The following is a 24,314-nucleotide window of genomic DNA, read 5'->3' as shown; positions in this document are numbered from 1 at the left end:
TGCCCCTACGGTAAAAAAAGACGGTCTGTATTGTGACAGCACTTAATACATTATCAGCAATGTATCATCGTAATAAAGTCGCTTATCATATTAATCCTTTTTCTACTCAATTTTTAGCCTTGCTCCAATCTTACGCTATTTTATTATTAATTATATAGCCATGTATTTAGAAGATCACTACCACAATCTTAGCTCAATAGTGTATATTTTTTATTACGTACAATGAAAAAGAGAAAACAGTTTTTGCCTATTAGAAACTATCTTCTTTGACACTTGTCGCAATAGTGTTGGCCCTTAAAATTGAGTGTATTCGATTATTTATCTAGCAGAATACTGTAACAGATGAATGGTATGAAATTGTTCACACCGTGGCCCTTTAAACCCTCTCTCTTCAGTATCAAAAGAGAGCTGGACACGTCCTTGTGTCCCCACCTGGAGCTGGACATGGTACCTGTGGATGTGCACACGGTTACGTACCTTTGAGTTCAAGTGCACGAGCTTTCCCAGAAATGGGGCAGTTTTTAGTTCTGTCTCCTGCTGTAAATCCCAGCACGCGACTGCTCTGATGGATCTTGCAGAATACTCCTTAAATGGCCTCAAAACAGAGAAGGCAGAAGAAAATGGACTCTTAGTTTTAATCTTGATACAAAAGAAAAGTATACACTGGCATCTCTTACCAATTAAGTCATTGTCTGACGTCTGTTTTCCCCCACAGCCACGCAAAAAACTGCTGATCAAGTCCAGAATAGACAGAGCTCCCACTGCTTTCCAGAACAGCACTGGCTACAGGACTGATAACATTCAGAGAAACTCACATCAAACCACCGAATAGATGTGAACCCCAGATTTGCAGTTAGAAGTAACCTCAGTTATTACACCATACCTAACACTGTTTCTAGATTTAACACGTACGCACACACTGAGCTTCAGGAAAATTCTGTTACACCAAAGAGGACTCGGACTCCAGACTTTTGCAGTGTCCATTTTGAAGGGGTAGAGTTTGTTCTGTGATTTTGGTTGATGACCCATCAATCATTTCCACAATTGCTAAAGCAGTAGAAGATACAGAGTCCTAACCAAGGGCAAGAATGGATGAGTAACAAGGCATTTAACACCATTTTTTGAGGAATCTGTATCTCAAAGGAACTCAGCTGGCACAAATCTTGATAATGACTAAAATGAACTTGTAAATGATAAGTTTCCACCATCGCAACATTGGATCCCAGGCTCAGCACAAGAGAAAAACCGTTCTCAGTTAAGAGTCTGATCAGCTGGATTCCATGTGCACTGTCAGGTTTACATGTTGTCCTTAAACCAGAGGCACACAGGGTACTCGTTGACCTGCAGGAGTAATTTTTGCTATATTATTGATATGTAATAGTAAATAGTGTAAACTGGTTAATGGCATGGGACCAAAATGTAGCAACGCTTCCTCTTTGCACCTGCAACCAAATACACCTATTTCATAGGACAGCTTAAAATGCTTAAAACTAACACTAACCAGATACAGGGGGTTTGCATTGCAACAGCTCAAGAAAATATTAATCCAAAGGGGGTGTAACTGTAAAACGGGGATCCACAGCTAGATGCTAAAGCTAGTTGATATTGTGTTCAGTGATGCTCAGATCCTAAACACAGATTAGACAGGGTCTCAAACACCTACCCATTTAAGAGTGGTGAACAGTGAAACACTGGGTTTAGCAGTGAAACTAAGATGTAGGTATATATGTGTCAGAGTGAGGAAGATGTACCTGAAAATGCAGGGCTTTCTAATGGGTTTAGAGGGGGAAAAGAAATTCCATTGTGCACAGAATGCATCATCAAGGATCATAAAATACCTCATGGACGGACAATGGGCCATAGATAAGAACTGCAAAGCAAGAAGCTCTGTTGTGCCTCAGAGTCACTGCGGCTTTAAGAGGTTTCTTTTGGATTCCTTTTACCCCCATCTTCTCCAAAAGGGAATTTTAGTGATAACACCAAAAGTCTTGGCTTATATTTACACAAACCACTGTGAACCCTAAAATGACCACAGTCCTCTAGGCAATTGGATCAGCGTCACAGAATAAGCCTGTAAAAGACTCAAGAACAAGTGTTCAGGAGTTTCACTTGCAATCTATGTGGTATTTGATTTCATTTCTTATGTTGGTTGGTTGGTTGTGTTTTGTGTTGGGTTTGTTTTGAAGTGTTACAAGCTGTAATTCTGCCCCAAATGGCAATACGCCATATGTAAATGAGAGGGGGAAAGTATAACACATAAGGTAAATGTGGAAAAATACTTCACAGCACAAGTGGCCAAGTACCCTCTTTGTCACCAAAGGCCGGGTTAATGAGTAATACTGCATTTATGTGGTTTAAAATAATCTTTGGGACTGAAGAAGCGGTGCAGCAGGGCTACCATGGGGTTAGGGACATTGACATCCATGCAGCAATACTGCTTGAACAGTTGGCCAAATGTTTGAAATGAGCTGTTGCACTTTGCTATGAGTCACTTGTTTATTGTCAGCTTTAGCAGATGAATCAATGACCCCGTGTATCAAAGTCTCTAATGGTGATTTGTTTTCTTTCTAAAATGTTAAATTGAAGCATCTATTCTGTTCACCAGGTGATCTTGCAAATTATTAACATTGCAATCCATAATAAAATAAATCATCAACAGCAAAGCAAAAAGGTCTTACGAGGATAAAACCAAGCATTTAACAAAAGCCCAAGCAATAAACACGAAATAATTTCTTTTTAATTTGAGTTGCTTGTATTTCTGTTTAGAAAACGTGATCCCAAAGGCAAAGCTTTCCCAGAAAAGACCAGCAGCAGCTCCCTCTCTAGCCAGCACCTTTACCAGCTCGAGCAAGAGGAAAGCAGGACAACAAATCTCCCAAAATCTGTGATGTTGATATCATCTCGGCTCAATGTAATTGATGGAAGAGTGATCACGATGTTCTTTCCCTTCTTCCCTCCGTAATATTGTTTAAATTCAGCTAACATCAGCTAAAAAAAAACATCCATAGGCTATTTTTCTGTACTTGTGCTTCATCTGAACTAATAATTTCTTTCCAAAGAGAGCACAGCTTATCAGCAGAGTAACCCCATGGGAGATTTCAATGCAGAATTCTAAAAGAAATCATCAGACTCTGAAAATATTTTCCTTCTAGGACCAACACAGTCATTTTTACCAATATAACAAAGAAAACATTCGCTGTGAGAAAATGCCTTCACTGTATTACGAACATAATGAACTAGGGCTGGTTGGTTGGAATTCTAATTTCATTAAGGCCACTAAAATAAACCTGCAAACATTTAATTTGCCTGAACTCTAACTATTTGTTCCTATTTGTTCTTTCTCTGAGGATACTAATGCGGGAAGAACTGAAACTCCCACCTATACCTCTGTTTCTTTCTATTTACCTCTTACCAATAGAAAAGTGGCTGATCAGCGATGCCTTGTGTTGGCTTTTGGTGTCGGCCCTTCCTCACCTTACCAAGCTCTTTAGGGACAGACAAAAGTCCTAAAAGGTTAAGTTAAGGCTCCAAATAGGATTTCAGATTAAGTTTTGATACTGTATTCAGATCTACATCCAAGTCTCTCTCTTTTAACATAAGCACAGGCTTTTAAATGAGATTTTCAGCAGTCACTCAACACAGGCCTTTCAGGTCATCCTGCCTTATAAACGGTGATGAAATGGACACCAAGGAGTATTTTTGCTTTTCTAGAGCCACTGGCAACCACTGCAAAGTATTCAAACTCTTACACCAAACCTTGTCCAAGAAGGGGAAACAGTGAAACCACTGAGTTACTACCAGATATATTTGCATAACAGCTAAAAGAAGCAGCGTGTTAGAGGCTCCATCTGCAAATTCAAGTATTTCCTCTCTAATCCTCAGTTTGTTTGACATTTGTACTTAGAGGGTAAAAGGAATAACTTCATATAACTCATTAAATTCACGTTTTTGCAACAGTTCGCTTCCCTTCATGAAAAAAAGTTTTCCAAGTTGTATTTCTTTACCACAACAAATATTGATGTATTTCCCAAGCCTAAAAGCCTCGTGTATTTCGTCTTTCTGCCTTATCGGACTCGGACACGTGGCCTATGTAGTGTGTCATGCCTTTCACAAAAGTAAATTTTTAATCAACTGCAGTCTTAGTGACCTCGTTTGGAGCATTCAAAGTACAATCCAGGCTTGGTTTACATATTGATAGGTCATTCCAGCACAAGACCAGTGAGCCATGGAAGTGTTTCTACGTGAACCCGAGCCAATGGCATTTGCTGCCAACAGTTCATCACATTGAAAAACATCCCGAGCACGCATGGTAACCACTTTTTCTAGCTGATACCAGTGGGAACTACTTATCATAGTAGGCAAACAACTGATGTGATACGTGTAAAACTGCTGGCGGAGACTCAGCCTCAGCTCCTACCGCCCGGAGATGTGTGAAAGCAGCAGGAGATGTGGAAGAAGCAAGAAGTTTCCATAACATTTGGATATTGTTGGGTTTTGGCAGCCTGAGAGTCAGAAATGAGCAGCCAGGAGGACACATTTCCATTGAAGAACGGCTGGTGGTTGTACTCTGCAGAGAAACAGAGAAGAAGCCAGGGATAGAAAAACATATCATAAACCCCATAAAAACACCTACATATTACAGCAAGAACTGTTATTAAAACAGGTGAGCCTAGCAGAAATAGATTAACACAAAGGCAAGGGAAAATATGAGCACAGACTCCTCAAAGCAAATGAGAAGTTTGCTCTTTCTGTAGCTATCATAGATTATCCCATAGCCGTTCCTGGACACTGTTGTAATATTTGTCTTGAACGCGGAGTAAGGAGAAATATGGTGTCTTCTGTTTATTGGAAGAATTTCCCCAAACAACTAGCAGGTTTATTTTATTCTATAGAAGTTTATACAAGGCTACTCTGTACAGCTAAGTAGAGAGATGGATGGAAATCTTGCATCTCCCTGTCTTTAGCCAGCTTGCTGTCAGCTGCTTTCAAAGTGCCCTGAACATCTGATGAATGGCAAAAATCCAGAGTGCTACATAAAATTGGATCTACTTCAATGCTAATTGAACTGTGCTACCTCCCACCACTTGTTTTGTACACAATAGATAAACAGTAGCAATAGTTTAGCGGAGTTACTATGGGAATGGGCTATTTCTGTTTCCCTTCCCAAGGCCGCACAGAGTGTTCCCTCAGCTTCACACTTCACCTACTCCTTGTGCTCATATTGTGTTGATGTTTTTGATCACCTGAAATCTATTTGTTTTAACGACCCTTATCCTGATGTCAACCCGGCCACAAAATAAGCAAGTCTATAAAAAACCCTCTGGGAAGCAGAAGGTAAGAGTTCAAAGGCAGAAGTTTGTGTTTTGCCTGGGTTAAGGCCATGCTGGCGGGGATCCAGGGAGCAATGGTTGCATCTCGATGACACGGAGCTGAGCAGATAACCCACTCCTGCCGCAGGTATTTGAAATCCTGCTATCCACTGGGGACAGGAGCAAGCAAAGGGAGCTGGTGTTCGGCAAGGTCATTTTTCCCATCGTCGGGGAAAAACTGCCCCTCCTCCTCGTGGTTTGTTTTCAGTTTGAATCAAGATTGCACTCTTGGAAGTGCCAGCTCCACTCCTAGAACTTGTAAACACTCCTGTTTCCTTTGAAATACGTACAGTGGAACAGAAAAGAGCACAAGTTCTGGTCAGGTTGCCCCAAAAGTGTGTACAACCACTGTGCAGTTACAATATTCATTCTTGGACTCATCCCACTCCCATCCAGAACATAGCTCTGTGCAGCACTTTCTGCAAAGAAAAGGGCTAAATCATTCCCTTTTTTTTATTCAGATGAGGCCTCTCCAATAAAGTACAATGTGTGTTGTGTCCTTGCAGAGATATGGGCTGTTTACCTAAGCATTCTAAACCAGGATTTGATTTGCAATATGTTGAGTAAATACACCACTACCTTCAAACAAAACAAAACAAAGGTAAAAGGAAATCTGAGGGAATGTATCAGATCCCTTTAATCCCTCAAAAACTCATGCACAAATATGAAACAAGAAGACAGGTCAGCTTTAAAGAGGCAACAAGTTATTTCCAAGCAGCGTACTTACTTTCTTGGACGGGACAAGTGGTCCAGTGGCAGGAGGGGAAGCCACAGAGGATTTTCCCTGCCTTGGTAAGGCACATTCCCCCAGGACATTCTCATAAACTACCAAATAACGGATGTGCAACTCACTGAAAAGAATTCATCTCTAAATGTAGAAGATTGATTATCAAACTCAAAAATTATCGCAAGCGGAATCATACCAGACGTAGGGTGAGTTTAGAAGTCATCTCTTAATGCAGGGATGAGAACAGAGAAAGCCTGCTCACAGAATTTGCAAAGCAATTGCATATGCTTTGGAGCACAGAACTCAAAGGTGTCTTGACAAATTGAAAAGTAGGTCAAAAAGGAAAGAAACAGGACCCTAAAGTGACTATCGTATCTACTCCTTTGACCCACATGATCAGTTCTGTCAATACTATTGCTTCCAGTTGTTTGTCAAACTTATTCTCAAAATCCTCTTATGGTAAAGTGAGTCCACATGCTCCCTATGTCTTTTTCCCACCCCCCCCAAAGCTTAATCATGTTTACCGCTAGAAGAACTTTTCCAAGAAACAACCCAAATCTCACTTAATGTTATTAGAGGGTGGGTTTTTTTGTCTTGTACACTGCAGACATAGAGGACACAACGTTTACCTTTCTTTTTGCAGCAGCTTTTTGACGTCTTACAGCTTTATGCCCCACTCCCTTCAGTTGTTTGTAAACTGAAAGAATCAGAGTTGGTTTAATCTTTCCCTAAGAACTGTATTTCTTAGAGCTCTGACTCACTGTGTCTCTCCAATCAGCCCACGTCTTTCCTGAAATGCAGCATCCAAAGCTGGACCTCTGTCTCCAGCCAAGCTCTTACTAATGCTAAGTGGAGCAGATCCATGACTACGCTTTTCAAGTAACGTTCCTTATTCATAGTCTCATACAATCTTTACCTGCTCGGTCACAGCAGATCACTGCTGATTAGCACTCCATTTGTGATTCCCGCTACCGGCCTCAATTCCTTTGCTGCAGAACAGCTTCCTCGGTGCACGGGGTCGCACTAAATGATCTGTTGTAACCAAACGAAAAGCTGAGGGCTCTAAAGCCAGATGTCCACGTCTCCATTTTGCCAGGGGAAGGCCAGATCATACAGGTAGGTATAAGCCTGCTTGGTGGTATAGCTGTGATGTTTAGCAGGATTGGTAAATACTGTTGCTTTTTGGGTACCAGTAGGCAGAGATTTTGCTGGTTTACGCAAGTGGATTCATCCTTGCAACGCGGAGCTGATTTGCCAAAATCAAGACAGTGCAAAACCAAGATACACATTCCTAGCACCTTGCTTGTCTCTGACATTTCCTTCAAGAACCTGCATAAACCTGACTAACCCTGTCATCCAAGTGACACCCTGCCTACCGAGGAACTCGATTCAATCAGTACATGTCATATCACCGCAGGCAACAACCTCTCCCCTCCGGTCTTTCAGGAAGACCTTTGTCCAGGCAGTGTCTCCTTTGATCCCTAAGCTTTGGCAAAGCAGCACCCGGGTCAAATCAGGTAATCTGAATCTTTAGATCTCTTACCTTGCTGGGGTTTCAAAGAGCATTGTTTGGTTCACTCCTTATCGGGAGTTACACCGCACTGCCTGAGAGGTTTCCTCCTGCTGCCCAGGCCTTCAACATACAAGGGAATACACAAGATCATTTTTTCCCTTTGTTTTGTTTTCCTTTCCTGTACTTCTTTCCCTTTTTTTCACCCCTATTCTTCTTTTTCACTCTCTTTTGCTCTTTCTCTCCTCCATATATAAATGCACACACCCTGCCCATATATCTTATCAGCTACAGCTAATACTAATTAAGAAGCCCAGTATGTTAAAGACTTAATTATTCAGCCTTATATTCCATAAGCCACAGCATGCAAGCATCCCATTTCCCATTTTCAGTGATGTCAAAAAGTCAATGCTTTAAAAGCCCACAGGCATCCTTGGCAAATACCATAATCCCATGATGGATGGGATTTCTATTCAATTAGATAAACAAGCACGCAAAATAGCACAACACCCCCGCCCCTACCCCCCAAGTCATGCTGTCACCTACTGCTATTCCCGCTTTAAATCGATATTTATTATTAAAGACACTTTGCAAATGCGACCCCACAAGACTCCAGGCCTAAACTTATCCATAGGAGGGTGATGGATACAAACACAAGCATTTCCACACTGCCCCGTCGTTATGGTCCAAACTTTTGCAGGTATAAGAGCAACTCCTGAAGGGAAGCTGTAGCCAGGTGGGGATTGGTCTCTTCTCCCAGGCAGTCAGCAATAGGACAAGGGGGCATGGGCTTAAACTCTGCCAGGGGAAATTTAGGCTGGAGATTAGAAAGCAACTCTTTACAGAGAGAGTGGTCAGGCATTGGAATGGCTGCCCAGGGAGGTGCTGGACTCACCGGCCCTGGAGGTTTTTAAACTGAGATTGGACATGGCACTTAGTGCCATGATCTAGTGAATGGACTGGAGTTGGACCAAGGGTTGGACTCGATGATCTCTGAGGTCTTTTCCAACCCAGGCGATTCTGTGATTCTGTGATTCTGTGAACTCAACTGCTGTCAAGGTGACTAATAATTGTCTTTCAAATCTGCAGAAGTAACGATGTCAAAAGGAAAACATGCAAAGGAAAACATGTACAAGACCTAAATATCATCTTGCAAGCCTTGTCCAAATGAAAAAAAAAAATAGTAGAAGGAAGGAAAGGAAGAATGCAAGAGTAATAATTAAAAATACCTGAATTTATGAACATAAGAACATTAAATTCACTTTCAAACAGTGAATCATAAAAATTCACTCAGGTGAGTAAAAGTTTCCACAAAGTATTTTTCATTCTTACTTTTGCAGGAGAAAATTGATTTTTCAGGAACCCTTAGCCACAAAACGAAATGCCCAAGAAGACAATACATATAATAAAACTTATTATATCCTCTCATCTTACTCCATCAGACACAAGAAAAGGTCCAATCTTTTTCTTGGCAGCTTCCAAATCATGCTACTGTGTAATCTTCAATCAATAGAAAACAACCAGAAGAACTATTGGTTTTTCGTCTTTCTTCCTTAGAAACCATGCAATCAATATAGCCCATAGTAATCGATCGAGAAGAGCGATCCAATTCTATTTCACTTGAAGAGAAGGGCATTGGCTCATATAACAGCTCTTGAAGAAAACTGATCTTAGTCTAGGAACAAGATTTGCAAATACATATATATATATATATAAACTAAATAAGTAGTCTTAGCAGGACTCTTATTGCTGAGATGAGGATTAAGCTACAACAGAAAACAACTTCTTCCCCAGCTTTTAATTAATTTACATCCCAAAATACCGTGAACCTGTCAAAACCCAAACATTTTTGGTAGATGTTTTAATTGTTTAAGAATATACTCAAACAACACAACCGATATTTTGCCGAGTGCATCTAAATTCCCCTGAGGACACGGTCCTTGTTCGTACTACATACAAGACACCCTCCTCCCTGCTAGAAGCCAACTCCTTCACACAGGATTAAGATTATGCACATGGTAAATTATCTGATCTGCATCAAAGTCGTTTTCCCGCCTAGGCAATCGTAGGTTTCATCATGTTCACTCTTCTTCACGTGGGTAGTTTCAGCAGAGTTTAAAAAGACAATTGGTATCTCTTTTGCTAGAGACACCTTTGTTTTTTTTTCTAGAGACTCTTTTTGATTTTGCAAGAGCAATTTGCCCCTTAAATATGATGATCCCATTTTCTAAGCATGGCAGTTACTACTTTCCTTATCTGTGTTGCCTTGGAAACACAGGCAAAGATTAATTTTCTTAAGCAGGCTATTGATTTCCTCTCCCTTATGTACTTATCCAATGTTACAGCCGCAAGAGTTACGCTCCAATAAACTGAAAGCTCCCTTTAATGTCATCCAAACAGTTGGTATCACAAGGTGCTACTGATACGATTCTTCCATTCCTACGCTTCATCCATGCTTGAAATACTAGCACAGAAGAAAGACTGACGTGCACATCCAAATCTTCAGAAATTTGGGGGAAAGAACACAGCTGTCCTTTCCTTCCTGTTAATAACCTTACGAACGTGGGTAATTGGAAACCCCAGCATTTAATCTTAAACCCCACAGATTGGTCGACTCTGAATTGGACACTGAATCCGACCCAGCTCATGGAAGCAACTTGTGGATGACACCGACTGTATTTCTATTAGCAGCGGAAAACACAAAAGACCTGGAAAATGCCAATATCTCTAGTTTCTCAAGTAGTTGCAAACAAAAGCTTTTCCTATATTACCAGATTAGTAGGCATGACTGAGCAACAGCCGAAAATGCTGCATTTCAGAACCACGATATCTGTTGTCCGACTTCTCCCGGTTTGCCTCACAAAGCTTTGCAAGGTGTCTGTTCAGTGCAGCAGGCACTAGGTGCATAAGATGAGCGCCTGCATCAGGTCCCCATAAAACAGCACAAAAAAAGGATCAGAATTTGTACCTCATCGTGCCGAGTGCCATTTAAGTCAGTAGAGCTAACTGGAAATTTGCACTCAAGCTTAATCAGTCCCAAAGATCACATCTTTAGTTCCACAGCCAGTATTAGGACTTGTAATGAAGAAGCACCAAATGTACTTATTCTATGTCCACATTAAAAACTAAGTATTAAAAGGGAAAAAAGAGATACAAGGGAAAGCACTGAGATTTAGCCTATACAGGGCTATAGAATGCATGGGGAACACAAACAAAGTACACACACTTTGCTGCTGATTTAGGGAGTGCAATGTATAGCTGAGCATTTGCATCAAGATGTGTATGTAACCTATGTCCAACAAGGGACCTGGAAGAATTAAGAGAAGCAAGGAAAACAAACAGAAAAAATCTTGTAAAATTCAGGTTTTCAGCACAACAGCAGAGCTCAAGAAGCTCAAAGTCAGTGATTTGTACCCACTCAGCATTAAACAGTAAGAGATAGTATTCCAAGTAAAGGTTTAGCTATGTCGTGGGAAATAACAGCGATGTAGATACTGGAAACCTGTCACTAGGAAATACTGCAGTCTAGATTTACGAGTAAATAAAAAACTGAAAACCAATGTGAGGTTATTAAATGGAATCAGATGATTCTGTGATTTTTAAAACATCTCTAAAATCCCTATATTACTGTGATATCCATTTGATTATTACTGCTTTTTAACTGTAACGGCACACAGGGTGAAAGTGCTGTATTTCAGGCAAACAGGGCTTTAAGCACCCAAACAAGTTTTTTTATGAATGGTATTAGGTACTTTGTGAAACAATCTTATTACAGGATGACGTTCACGCGCTGAACTGAGCACATTAACGTACATACCCTGCTCTCTGTACTATCTCCCAACAGTTAATGACATGACGATACCCCGAGTCCCACGATGCCCCAGCAAATAGAGTCCCAGAAAACACCAGTGCATTTATATTGATTTAGACCCAGCGGAGGCAAAGCAGCATTGACAGCTAGAGATGAACGCAACCTACAACTGGCAAGGGACACGTGGGAAAAACCAGAGAATTGCAGCAACTAAAAGCCAACCTCAATTAGCTTGTATTGATCCTGTTGCATAAACAGAGCAGACACTAACAGAGTAGAGCTCTAGGTGTATTTTTTCCTTTGTCGGTTTTCTAAAATGTCCAAAGGAGCAGAGATACCAAGAATATTCCACCCTAGCTGCATGTGGGGCACAGCACAGAGCCACCTTAACACACTCTGAACACAGAACAAGCCCAGAGAGTAGCTGAATCATAGTCTGGGCACAGGCTTGAGCAACTTCAGGGGAAAAAAAAGGTACAAATACAGACTCAAAAATGAATCTCAGGAGAGGAGCTTTCTTACGGTTCCACAATATTTTTCAAAAGGCAGGAGACCAGCATTACAACCTCCCATCAAGCCGCGGTGTTCTCCTTTTGTAACCATTCATCCTCCTATTTCCTCAGCTGCATCCAAATTCTTGCCTGTCAGACTTCACAGATTTTCTCCAACTATCTTTTTTGGAGTGGAAAAAAGCTACTCAAGAAAGGCTCTCAAACCCTGTGCCCTGTGGCAACCTGTGCCAGCTTTCAGTATGTAACTCAGGCCAGTAGAGAAATGAACGTGCTAAAAAATCAAAACAACATGGTTCTAAAAATAAGTATCCAAAAAATCAAGCTCCTCACGAGCAATGTTGTTGTAATTTGGGTGTATGTTGTTGTTGTGCATCCACTTACACTTTTGGAAAAGCGTTCCTGGCTACACCACCTCCACAAATTTTAGAAAGACCTCATTTGAACAACTAATATAAGAGCCAGATCATGGAAGAACTTTGTAGAACTTACATAGATTCTCACAGGATTTTCCTTTTTTTAGTAGCCATTTCAGAGAAGGTTGTCTTAAGATTTATGTATATATTTTACGTTCATTGCAGCAAGACATCAAATTAACATGTACACTAATATTGCTTCCCGGTTTTAGATTTCTATGATTAATCATAAGCATGTGAATATACTTTCAACAACGTGAGGGTATTAATAATATCTCATTAATTATCCATGACAAAGCTCGTGTAATTGCAGATGGCGTAGCTCTGTTTCATGTATTCGGTGTTAAACAGCTATGATTATGGTGACCCCAAACTGCCAGAACAAGATATTTAATGCTCATTTCAGGCCAAATGTAGAAAAGATCTTAAGACGCCAAAAGATGCAGATTGAAATCGCTCAACCTATTAAAGTTAATTAAATTCAGCATGGATACGCAAGTATGATCTTGTAAATAGCTGTAATGAAAAATACTATTCATTAGTTTTGGGATTATTAAATCAACATTTTGAGCAACTACGGGAAAACAGACACAGCAAGAACGAGGGTTTAGATGCAGATTTTCATACACTCATCAGCTCAGTGGCTGGCAGCTGTCAGAAAGGATAGCCATGCCTCGGGAGTTATTACGAAAGCAATACAGCATGAAACGGAAAATAACACGATGCCATTACATCCAGCCAGGGTTCTTTCACAGCGAGCGCTCTGTGAAGCTTTGGTGAAACATAAAGCATCTAAAAGGTTCACGAGAGAGCAATGAGCATGATTAAATGTATGAAACAACTTCTATATGAAGAATGATTGAGTGGAAACTCTACAGCACAGAAAACATTTGACTTAAAGGGGATATTTTAGCTGTTTACGTATGGAGGAGGTGAATAAGAATCAACTATTCATCTTATGCACCAGTTCTTGTGCTGGAAGAACCAGTGAAGATGGAAGAAGTCAGCTTCAGAACAAACCAAGATTGCTGGGCCTTTCCAAAGCACTTGTCCAAATATCTTTCAAACAAATGTTAATTTTGTGCATGTACAGCACCCTTTGGCGAAGAGTCGCACAGGTCTACCATAAGCTACGTAATGAACTGTCTCTTTCTGGATTTTGGCTGTGGAGTTCTACTCTGTCAAATCTCACATGGACGTTCTCTGGACCTTTGTTGCTCTTTCCGTTTGTTGCCTTTTCCATTTTTAATAAGCAAAATCTCAAGGCATCTGGCAGAGCACATGGAATAGGCAGGGGGAAGAGAGGGAAAGATGATATATATTATACTTACCCTCTTTTTACTTCTTTCTTGTCATCCATCCGCTTCTGTCCAATACTGGAGTCAAAGTAAGAGGCTGTGCAAGACCTTGGTCCGAATCAGCATGTCTATTCTCATGATGCCTAAAACATAATAATTTAATGTACTTTTACCTCCCAAATGATACAGCATTTACTGTTCTGTCTTGAGTTGATAGGCTTGGAGCACAGTGCTTATGGTAACTAGTAATTAATAACTAGTAATTGGTAAATAATTATTGATAGCATTGGGAATCTTGCTGTACAGTTTATGATTTCTCAAGATGTTTGGTGAAGATGTGTTCTGATGACTCAGTTTTCCAGGATCATTTTTTCCTTCAGGACTCCTGTAAATTCGCTGTGATGACTCATTCCTGTTATTTATTCTTCGTGCTGAGGGCACAGCTGTTTTGTGAGAACAACTGACCAGCCTGATGGATTATCACCCAGATCGAAGCAAAAGGGGGACGGACGGCTCCAACCTTTCACACAGTTTTAATGTTATGAGACAAACTGACCATAAACTGATCAAAAAGACACAAACCAAGTAACTCCAGATTTTGGGGTATGTCCAATATTCTGAAAGACAGACGTCAAGAGACATCTTATTCCCTATCTTTGGTAAGGCAAAGGCCAGAAATGTGTGGTTTTGTGTTGTAAGAAAGCACACACAGATGCTTCCTGCTTGATATTGCCAAAGATCGAAAGAGCCCCCAGTAGCACCGGTAAGACCTGACACTGGCAAACAAACTCTTTTATCTTTGCTGATATTTTGATTCCTTTGATCCTCTTATTTCAAATCTGGATCCAAAAATTCCCAATTTAGCTTTATTTTAGGCTCCACTGAGAGAAAACAATCTTTCAAGATCCATGAAACTTCTGAGCGCTGATGAAACGATATATTGTGAAAACATGTTTTCAAACCCAGCAGCATTCAGAGGGCAAGGCTGAGCTCAAGAGCAGGACTACTGCTCGTGCCAGCACGTCTAAGGAAAATTTGGTGCCCTGTTGTAGCAACACATTGATTGTTATTGCCTCTTGCAATAAACAGGTTCATTGCAAGTACCAGACAAGCCTTACACATCTTAGGACTCTGCTGTTCAGATTTGCTCTGGCTTCCACATACAAAAGAGGAATGTGAACCAACGCCTCAGTGTTTTTCTATCAGGAAAACGAACACTTTCGCGCAGTTCTTATATTTGCAAGGCTACGTTAGTTTACACACCAGAGTGCTGCATTCATAAATTCCTTGGCATGGCAATATTTGGGGAGAAGCAGGATGAAAACTTTCCATAGGCACAGGAAGCCAGGAAAACCTTGCCGTGGAACAACAGTGTCAGCTGCGCAAGCACTTTTACTGTTCAATTCGGAGATAAGCAAACAAGAGAATTTCTAAGTCTAAAAAGGGAACGACAGATCCAAGTGGATGAAAAATGTATTTACTGGATGCCCTTCGGAAACTTCCTTCCCGTGAGACTGCACGTGGTGTCACCAGCAATCATTCACAGTGAGGCAATTGCCGTTATGTATTACATAAGTCAATGGTGGCAGCACACACCTCAGAAAACAGAGGCTGTAAATTAGATTCCTTTATTTATAAGGTGGCTGAAACAAGTGAACCAAGCTCCAACGCATCAGAAGCAAGACCTTATTTCTAGTATAAACATCAGCAAAGTGACATCGCAGAGGAGGGACGTCACCATAAATCCAATTCACATTGTCTGATCTTCTCCAGAGACAAAGACACTTAATTCCTGGAGAGGTAACCTCAAAGCAGTTTACGAGGCTGATCACCTTGCCTTTGTAGGCCAGCCCGTCTTTCCTACCCCAAGAGCTGTGATACTGACCTCACCTGGATATCTGGGTCACTTGTGCTTTGTCTTTGCGATTACACACACCTCATTTATTCCGCCTCAGGGTAAAGCAAAGTGCGTACAGAGACCAACAGCCCCTCTCTCAAGGGAGGGAAAGTAGGAGAGAACAGCAGAGGAAAAGAGATTTACTTGTAACGATCATTCAATAAGGAAGCAATAAAATAATGTAGTTATGCAGCATTTCTGCTGCAGGTAGCAATCTGGCAACAGAACAGACATTAGCAGGAAAACAGATTGTATGGCACAATATTATTTCACAGAACGCACCATTTTTTTACGTAGTCTTTCTATGCAAGCATTGTGCTTTATTATACTAAATTTAAAAGCTTAAAATCTAATTTTTTCCTGAGCCACAAACACCATATTTTGCCACGCTATTTATTTAAACCACCACAATCCAAACTGTCACTTGCTGTGGCCAGACGCTTCGGAAACGCAACAGTTCCCAAAAGTCTGCGGAAAGGTTTATTTTTTCCTTTGACTGCTCAGACAGTATTTCCTTTTGGCCCTGTCATACTGCTCTTTCCACCAGATGGTTTGCTGGTTCCTATTCTAGCTAAGAAGGATTTCACCAGCTTGAATTAATCCTTACAGTTGTCATCGACTAAGTGTTAATGCCGTGACACTGATATAATCCCTCAGGATTTCCTTCCTCTCTGTGCCCGCCGTGCCTTTTGGGAGGGACAGAGGGAGGGGAACGCTTGTGGTGTTGAGCTGACAGAACAAAATAAGGTTGTGCTCCATTTCAGCAACAAGGTTACAGGCACCCACCTGCACGGCCTGGATAATCTAACTGGGTACAGTCTCATGGGAGATACGGATGACTGGGAAAGAGTTAATCATATACTACGAAAACTCAATAATTTAAGCGATTATATGTGAGGCAGAAGCCAACAGAAGTGCAAAATCTTGCTTATTTGGTTTACTGAGGCTACTTAGTGTCTTTCACACTGTTCTAGTCATTTTGTTTTCCTCTTTTAATAGATTCCTTTTTAACTTCCAAAACTATCGTCTCTTTTAAAATAACTACAACTCTATTTGCTCCTGTACTGCCGAGACTCTGAATCCAATATACCCACATGCCCTCTGTGTGCACTAAGAACAACTCTTGGAATTTGGGTCATTAGCATATCACTAATCTCTGCAAACTAATTATAAAGCGCATGCCCAATTTACACTGACCTTTTCACCATGTGACTCAGAATCCAACTAAACAATTGATGAGCTCTTAGTTCTGTGCTTCCCGCTGTCCCTCGGGGAACGTCGGATTACTGGGTGTTTCCAGAAAGCGTAGCTGTCATCTGCTGGGTGTTTAACATTCTGTAAGACATGGAAATGTTGGTCACTTAAACAAGTTAATATTCAGGGAAAAATAAATATCTTAGAAGCAGCTTTGATTGATAGGCTTATAATCTTCCCCAGGTAAATTGTCTCAACAGCAACCGGTCAACCCCACAGTTCCCAGCTTTAGTAAACTAAACGTGAAGTAGTTTAGCAGAATTTAGACGGTGATCTCACATCCACTGAAACTAATAACCACTCGCAAGTATGAAATTAATACTTCTAGATGTTTGCGGGATGAAGTTTTAAAATAAACTGGTACTGAATGAGCAGTTTCAAAAGAAAACATAAATCTTCTCTGGTTATGGCTGGGATCCTGAAAGAGTCAATCGCATTTCCAATTCTGTCTTTTCTTTCAGTTGCTGTGGGGTTTTTTGTTCGTTTGTTTTACTTCCTGCACTAGCATGTTAAGAACCATAACTCAAGTGTTTTTACAATAGGAGAAGTGCATATTTATTCTACTTTTCTGCAATGGTTTCAAGAAGAAGCGAAGAAATTTTTGCTTGGGATTTCTAACACTAATCTTCAAACAGCAACAGGTCATGCAGGACTTCTGGCCGAAAATGAAGCGGGTAAAAACATGTTGGTATAATGGAGACTTTAGCAAGACTGCAGCTGCTCTCACCAAGTTCCAGTATTAGGGTTTAGGTTATATTTATGTGTATTGTTTTCAAAGCCTTCTCCTATCCCTTCACATGTTTATACACTTTGTTCTATGCCCTGCTTTAATGTGACCGCTTTTCTGCATCAATGCAATGCCTGGGCTCTGGCCTCTCGTTCCTTCCACAAAGGAAAAGACAAACAAGGACAGCTTTTCTATCCATTTATGTGAATTAAGGCTCCTGAATTTATACAGCATAGTCAATTTTAAGCACACTCTCGAACAGGGATGCTAGAAGACAAAAAGGTGATGCAAGTACAAATGGGGGGAAGGTTTAGTGTGCTAGGACAGCTTTTATTACCCATTTTCACAGTACACAGAAGTTTGTCGTGTACTTTTAGCTCAGACTGACCTTTTCTCCTCCTACTGCTCCATTCCAAATAATACCTTATGATGTAAAGATTCTCACTGAACTGGAGTTAGGCTGAGACTAATTTCAGTGGGCTTTGGGTCAGGCTTAAACTGTTAAGACCGAACCATTTTAAGGTCTGAAATCCCTTTTTCCTCCCTCATGTAACAGAAAGTTTGCTTAAAGCCAGGAATTGGCTCTCCTCTCTCAGTTTTTGTGTTCAAGGGCCTTTTGTAAGCAAGCAGAAGCCACTCAGGCAGGGTTTGCGATGGTCCTGGCTTAGCAAAGCACGGCTGCATGACTGATTTTCAACACCTACGTAGGCCCAGCTCAAGCACAATCATTATTCACGCAGTTACAGGTACAGCTGCAGTGCATGCACGAGACATAGAAGAGCATGAATCACAAACACCACAGTTCCTCTCACGTCACTGATCCTTTTTTCCTAGAAGTCGAAAGTATAAATCGAAACATTAAAATGAAAATTGGGGTTTTGCTCCTGTAATGGAGACACAAACAGCAGTTGCAGCACAAGCCTCACGCATTTGCAGCAAGAAATGCGCTTTGACTCCAGCTACATGAGCTCTCATACGAAAAAAAAAAGCCTGATGATAATAATTAATTTAGCCAAAATTTAATGACAGGCTGTTCCTGGGGGGGAAGCTGCAAGAAACCCCATCTCTGGAGTGCTCCCTGGCCCCCATGCAGCAGATGAACCCACCTCCAGCCCCAGACCCGCCGTATTTTTGTATTTCCACTATTCTATGTGACAGAGTAGATGATGGGACTCACTCAATGCCAACAGTAGGGAAATAGATAGATAGCTTTTAATGATAGATAGCTAATCTATCATTAAAAGCATTTGCAGTTCTTAACCGTTGTTCAACAGGTATGATTAGTTACCTACTACCCCTAGTTTAATCATCCATAGCGTCAATCACTGTCAACTTGTTTTATTCATGTGAATACGCTTATGCAGATATCCACTGCACCTCCTGCCACCGAATTCCCTGCGTGTCCATTAAGTACTGTAAGCCTGTAAATAAAAACTCAACAGCAGCAAGTAATCACGGTGCAAATAATCACAAGAACCAGTGCTCCATCAAAGTTATTACACCCAGCGCTGAAGAAAGCCGGGGCCAAACACCTCGAGTCTGTGTGGCAATAGCTTAGTCTGGTAAAGTGGTGTTGACCTACGGATGGATGTATGGTGATCTAATATATATGATTTCCCCGATGGAAATAGCGTTCCCCTTTAGGAGGATAACCCTTTTATAGTAATGCCCCACCTCCTTAAACTGAGCTCCTAATACTGTTTATTCTCTGCTGTGCTCCAGAGGTTGAGTAGATTTACTTTGGTTGTGTACAGCACCCTTGCAAATGTTTTAAAATTTATGGCCGTGATTCTTATCCCCTGAAGACTGTTAATTAAAAAAAATCTACTCATTAACATCGCAGCATTGTTTTGCTTGATGTCAGTGATTACCTGTGCTATTACTCAGGACAACGTCTTGTGTGAACCTGTGTCTCACAATTAATAAGATGGTAACTCCTGGTCAAGAAAGAGAGCCAACAATTATGCTACTCACATTCTTCACTGAATTTAAGCCCTGACATGTACACCTGCTCACGTTAAATACCACTGTGTGTATGATCTTTTATTCAAACCAAGTATAAACATATATTATTTTAACCAAACACGGAGATCTGGCTAGAACATGTTATAAGTAAGATTCTTGGTCTTGTTGTAACCTGCGATGCTCACCATACTTTCCAACAGTCTGGTTTGATGTTTGCTTTTATGAATATTTTCCCTCTGCTCTCTGGTTCAAACAGAGATGGAGTCCACCCGTGCTAGGGGTGCACGCTGCCCGACGTGCCGCCTCATCTGCTGCGGCGAGGTGCAAGAGAGGGGACACGCAGGGCTGTACAGAGAGGGGAAAAAGCACACACATGGCAAAAGATACGTCCTGGTGCTGCAGCCCCTGGTAGAAAGCAGAAAAAAGGACTTCACAGAGCAGTTGGCTTCCCTGCAGGGGGGACAGAATACAGCAAAAAGGGATTTCTGCACCGATGGGAGTCAAAGCCTGTTCCTCTCAAGTGACCCTCACAGGAGGAAGATTTGGAGAAGATAAGGGACAGCAGATGTCTTCTGCATTAAAAACACCAACCTGAGCTTTACGTATTCATTTAACAGACACCAGGAAAGGAAATTCTGCACTCTATAGCATAACCCCTCTGGCTGAAATATCCTTGTGCCTGGAGCAGCTGGTGGAGCTCCGGCCAGCACAGCCCACCACACTCATCTGTCCAAAAAATTCCAGTGGGCTCAACAACTACTGTTTGATTTAGACATTTTCCCAGACCTCTGTCCTTTCTTACCCTGCTAAGGCTTGACATAATCTCACAACCTCAGTGTCTGTTTGGGTTGGTAAGTCCCACATGGCTCTGGACTAACCAGTTATCTGTAGGACCATACGTACCTAAAGCCCCTTTATAGAGGTCTTCAGCCAAAAAAAAATCACAGGTAAATTAAAATGTATGGTTATGCTATACTCCACCGCAGGTACTAATAGGAAATTGCAGAACCTGTGTCGGATACTTTGTTTTGTCAAGTTCACAACAGGTTTTTACATCCATGGCTTTATTACAGGAATCTAGAGCTCTGCTTTCAAAGGAAATAGCTTTAGGCTGCATCATATGTTATAGCTCCATATGGTGATAGTTATAAACCCCTTTTCTTAGATATATCCAGGAAGACTCAGAGTTGCTGTCAAGGCTGACATAACAGTCTGGTTTATCTCCTTAGTGGATGAACAGACTGAAATAGCCTTTTTTCTCACAGAATGCTAATACAGTTCTATATATAAGTGCATGGAATTATTGCAAATCTTCTGATAAAACTAGCATTACAATAACTTCTGCACACTACTGAGCGATTTTTTTCCCTTTTATAAAATTTGAATATACATCGAGTACTTCTTATTTTCAACATTTTTAGAAGTTGCTTTAGGAAAACAACATCTTTTCAGTGCACTCCAACACTTCCTGATTTGACAAGCATCCTGGAAAACAAACACGAACAAAACAATGCTAATTTGTGTATTTGGGCTGAATCTGTCAGCTAGATAAGTGAAATTAAAGTTGTATATATGCCTTAACTTATCAAATGTCCATCTAATAATATCGTGCCTGTACCAGTTGCCAGCTTTGGTGGCAGTGGCAATTCCTAACCCCATCTGGCCAGAATTTAAACTAGTGGCCAGCTTTCTGAAGGCTGCACCCCACTGCCAGAGGCATTAGTAAATCTTCCTTTTAGACAAATATTCTGCATACTTTTACTAGCTGATGGTATGCCAGCACCCTTCTCCTCACCTATTTCCAGCTCACCAAACAAACCCTTATGCAAATCTTTTTAATAACTTGGAAAAAAAAGAGGGGAGGGTAAGCTTTCCATAGTTTTTCTTCTACTTTCTTCTTCCAAATTTCTCCTTTCTCTCTGCTGACGTTACTGGCAGGTTCTAACTGCTTCCTCTCTGTGGATGCAAGTTCAAGATCTGATATAATCCTGACAATAGACCACACCTTGCCGTGGAAAGTTTCGAAGGTGTGGTAACAATTACCGTGCCTTGCGCTTGGAGGGATGGGTAAATAGGTAAAATGCGGCTGGATTTGTAAGTGTATATATATAATAGATAATGCACCCAACTTGAGCTCCAATTATGTAATAATGCACTATTTGTTTGTTTCCTTAAAGTTCTTCTGAGTAAGTGGGGTTTTTTTATGGAGCATGTTAGATAACACAGGCTTTAAATATGAGAATCGTCCTTTAATACTATTCAGCAACCATTTTCCATTTCCTGGTAATTAGTAAATACTGGCCTAGATATGCCAGAGCGAGAGCAAAACAAAGGCAAAAGAAGCCTTGGATAAAGCCAGAGGGGAGGGGTACTGTGTCTTGTTTTCTATTTCAGCAACTTGTTTATGGTGCTCCTTTCTTTTTGAATTTGTATGTGAGTTTTAGGGATTGTGGTTGTTTGGTTTGTTTTGGTTTGTTTTTTAAATGACTTAATTTTCCCTAAGTACAGAAGATCATGCAGTGATATCACAGTTGTGCTGGCTGTCACCTCCACATGCTGCAAGGAAAAATCTTGGCTAGCCAGACATCTGAAGCAGATAGAAATTCAGGAGGAGATGGAGTCGGTTTGCGTGTCAGATCTCGTAAAGTGACACTGGCATTCTCCTTTATTACTCAAGCACTGACTACCTAGAAATCACTTTTAATTCAGATAATTATACTCCTTTCAGCTCTGATATATTGCTTTTAATGCTGCTGTATCTTGCTTACCTCCATTTACTGAAGTGACATTGGTTTTTAGGAAGGGCAGTTCAAAAACAGTCACAGAAACTGAAGCTGAGCCATCCAGGAAAGTGCAAGATGTTCCCTTCCCTTCCTTAAAAAACATCAAGCAGAATAAACATGAAGAACAGATCTGGAAGCACAGTTTGCTGTTCCCATTATTATTTGCACTGTCTGTCTGTTGGAGATGGCAAGAGAAAATAAGCCTGCTCTGAAATCTCTTTTCATTGCTCCTGAATAGCCCAGTTTGTCCGTATATCCAAACCTCTCATTATCCAGACAGGCACTCCTGCTATTTTCACCTCCTTGCTTTGTTTATTCGCAATAGCTTGACTGACTACTTTTCTCCCCTACCATGCAAGTAGGTGTTATGATTTATGCTTTGTTTTCTCAAATAACCTCCTACGACAGACTCGTTCGTCTTCAAAACACCATCTCCACTGTGCTTTTATTTTTTCACAGGAATCAGATCAGGTACCGTTCATGCCGGCATTTCTCTAACCTCAACAGAGGTGGAACTGAGCAGTACTTACTCAGCACTAACTTAGAGCTGTTGGTCGGCCACAACCTTGATGTCAAAAGCAGATCGAGGGGCCATGGAGAGAAGGGAAGAGCTCAGTCTTCAAACCTCTGCAGTCCTTGTCCTTTTTACTGGAACGTTTGGGAGTGGAAATGCTTGTTCCTCTGGAACAGAACAGAAATCCCATTTCTATCTGGCCAAACCAAATCATGCCAAACCAAATGGAAACTGATAGCGCTAAAGATAAAAGTAATAAAATCTCATCCTTCAAAACAATGATTCTTTACCATTGAACACTGCGTTTTCGACTCTTGAATAGAATTAAATCATTGTGGTTTCTGCCCATAGCAATTTCAGGTTGCAAGTACTAGTGCTGATGTATGACTTGTGCTGTTTTACAAGTCAAGATGACAGAAATCTTCCATAATACAGTACAGGAATTTCCAAATCAGCTAAAAAATATGTACCGTTGCAGATGAAAAAAAGTATTACATTACTTCAGAATAAAAAAAAACCTACTTGACAGCTACTGCTGAAATAAAGGAGAGGAAATACAGAAGGACTGTGACTCTGTGCTTATTATTGGATACACACTTCTCAATTAAATTTGCTGTTTCCCAAATACGTGAAGAGTATTTACATTACAGATTAATTATACTTGGAGTGAAAACATTCTGAAAACTTTATCACTAGGTAAGTATTCACAGATAAATGTTGAAGCTAAATTTAAAACTCTTTTGTCCAGTTATACTTCATCATGTCCTACTGGGCAATGTTTTTCTGTTCAACATCTTTCTGAATTGGTTTTGCTCTGGTTCATTATTCTTAAACAATCTCTAGAGGCAGTTCATGGGATAGCAATTTATCATGTTTTTCCGAATAAAAATGCCTCCCTTAGAATCTGCTGTCATAAGAGTTGGGAGGCCTCCCAGCCCAGTTAGTGTCCAAGTAAGAAACAAAACATTGTACTTAGAAAGTCATAAGCACAAAAGAGATAAAGCTTATATGCTTATGCCATGTATCTTAATTCAAACAGCTTCCCTAGAATAAATCTGCTCTTCCACAGGTCAGTGCAGAGATTTATGTGGCAAGCAGATGTTGAGATAAAGCACTTTTATTTCCCTGCTCTTCAGGTGAAGCCACTTGACCTCCTTTGCAGAAGGCCACTTTCTACTCTTTGTGTAAAATAGGGAAGCCGCAAGTTTACTCTGAGTTTGCCATTTACAGAGGCTGGTTTGTAATGTAGCCTCATCCAAGCCCTCTGCACTTGAGGAATGAAAAGGTTGTAGCAATGGGGCATAATTTTTTCTCTTTGGTATGAGACAGCTTCTGCTCAGCTAAAACATTGTTTAACCCAAGCTACGTTCATGATTTTTGTTTGTCCTGGAATCTGGACCCTTCAACCCATTGCAGATCTGGTTTTTTCAACATATAACGCCACTAATAGTGAGATACCTCTGTTCTCTGACCATAAGAACTTAACCATATGTACCACATAGCATCCTCCTTGCCTCAAAAATCTAAGAGCTCT

At 40.8% G+C, this 24,314-nt stretch overlaps 1 long non-coding RNA gene across 4 annotated transcripts in view; it reads right to left on the bottom strand.

Moving 5' to 3' along the window:
- Positions 1 to 24,314, bottom strand: part of LOC110361749 (uncharacterized) — an 88,054-nt gene that overhangs the window by 43,544 nt on the left and 20,196 nt on the right. For 2 of the 4 annotated variants that reach the window (XR_010474412.1, XR_010474415.1), the window contains exons 5-10: positions 22,797 to 22,947; positions 16,735 to 16,872; positions 13,674 to 13,783; positions 7,640 to 7,729; positions 4,418 to 4,567; positions 478 to 595 (exon numbers count right to left, since the gene is read on the bottom strand). This is a non-coding gene — a long non-coding RNA (uncharacterized LOC110361749). Of the gene's footprint in view, positions 1 to 477; positions 596 to 4,417; positions 4,568 to 7,639; positions 7,730 to 13,673; positions 13,784 to 16,734; positions 16,873 to 22,251; positions 22,358 to 22,796; positions 22,948 to 24,314 lie in introns of those variants that run through there. The other 2 variants (XR_010474414.1, XR_010474413.1) reach the window with 2 other exon arrangements.

Source organism: Columba livia, chromosome 8, assembly GCF_036013475.1.
Source record: "Columba livia isolate bColLiv1 breed racing homer chromosome 8, bColLiv1.pat.W.v2, whole genome shotgun sequence".
NCBI classification, from domain to species: domain Eukaryota; kingdom Metazoa; phylum Chordata; class Aves; order Columbiformes; family Columbidae; genus Columba; species Columba livia.
Note: the sequence above shows the minus strand (reverse complement) of the source record. Positions and strands in the feature narration are given on the sequence as shown.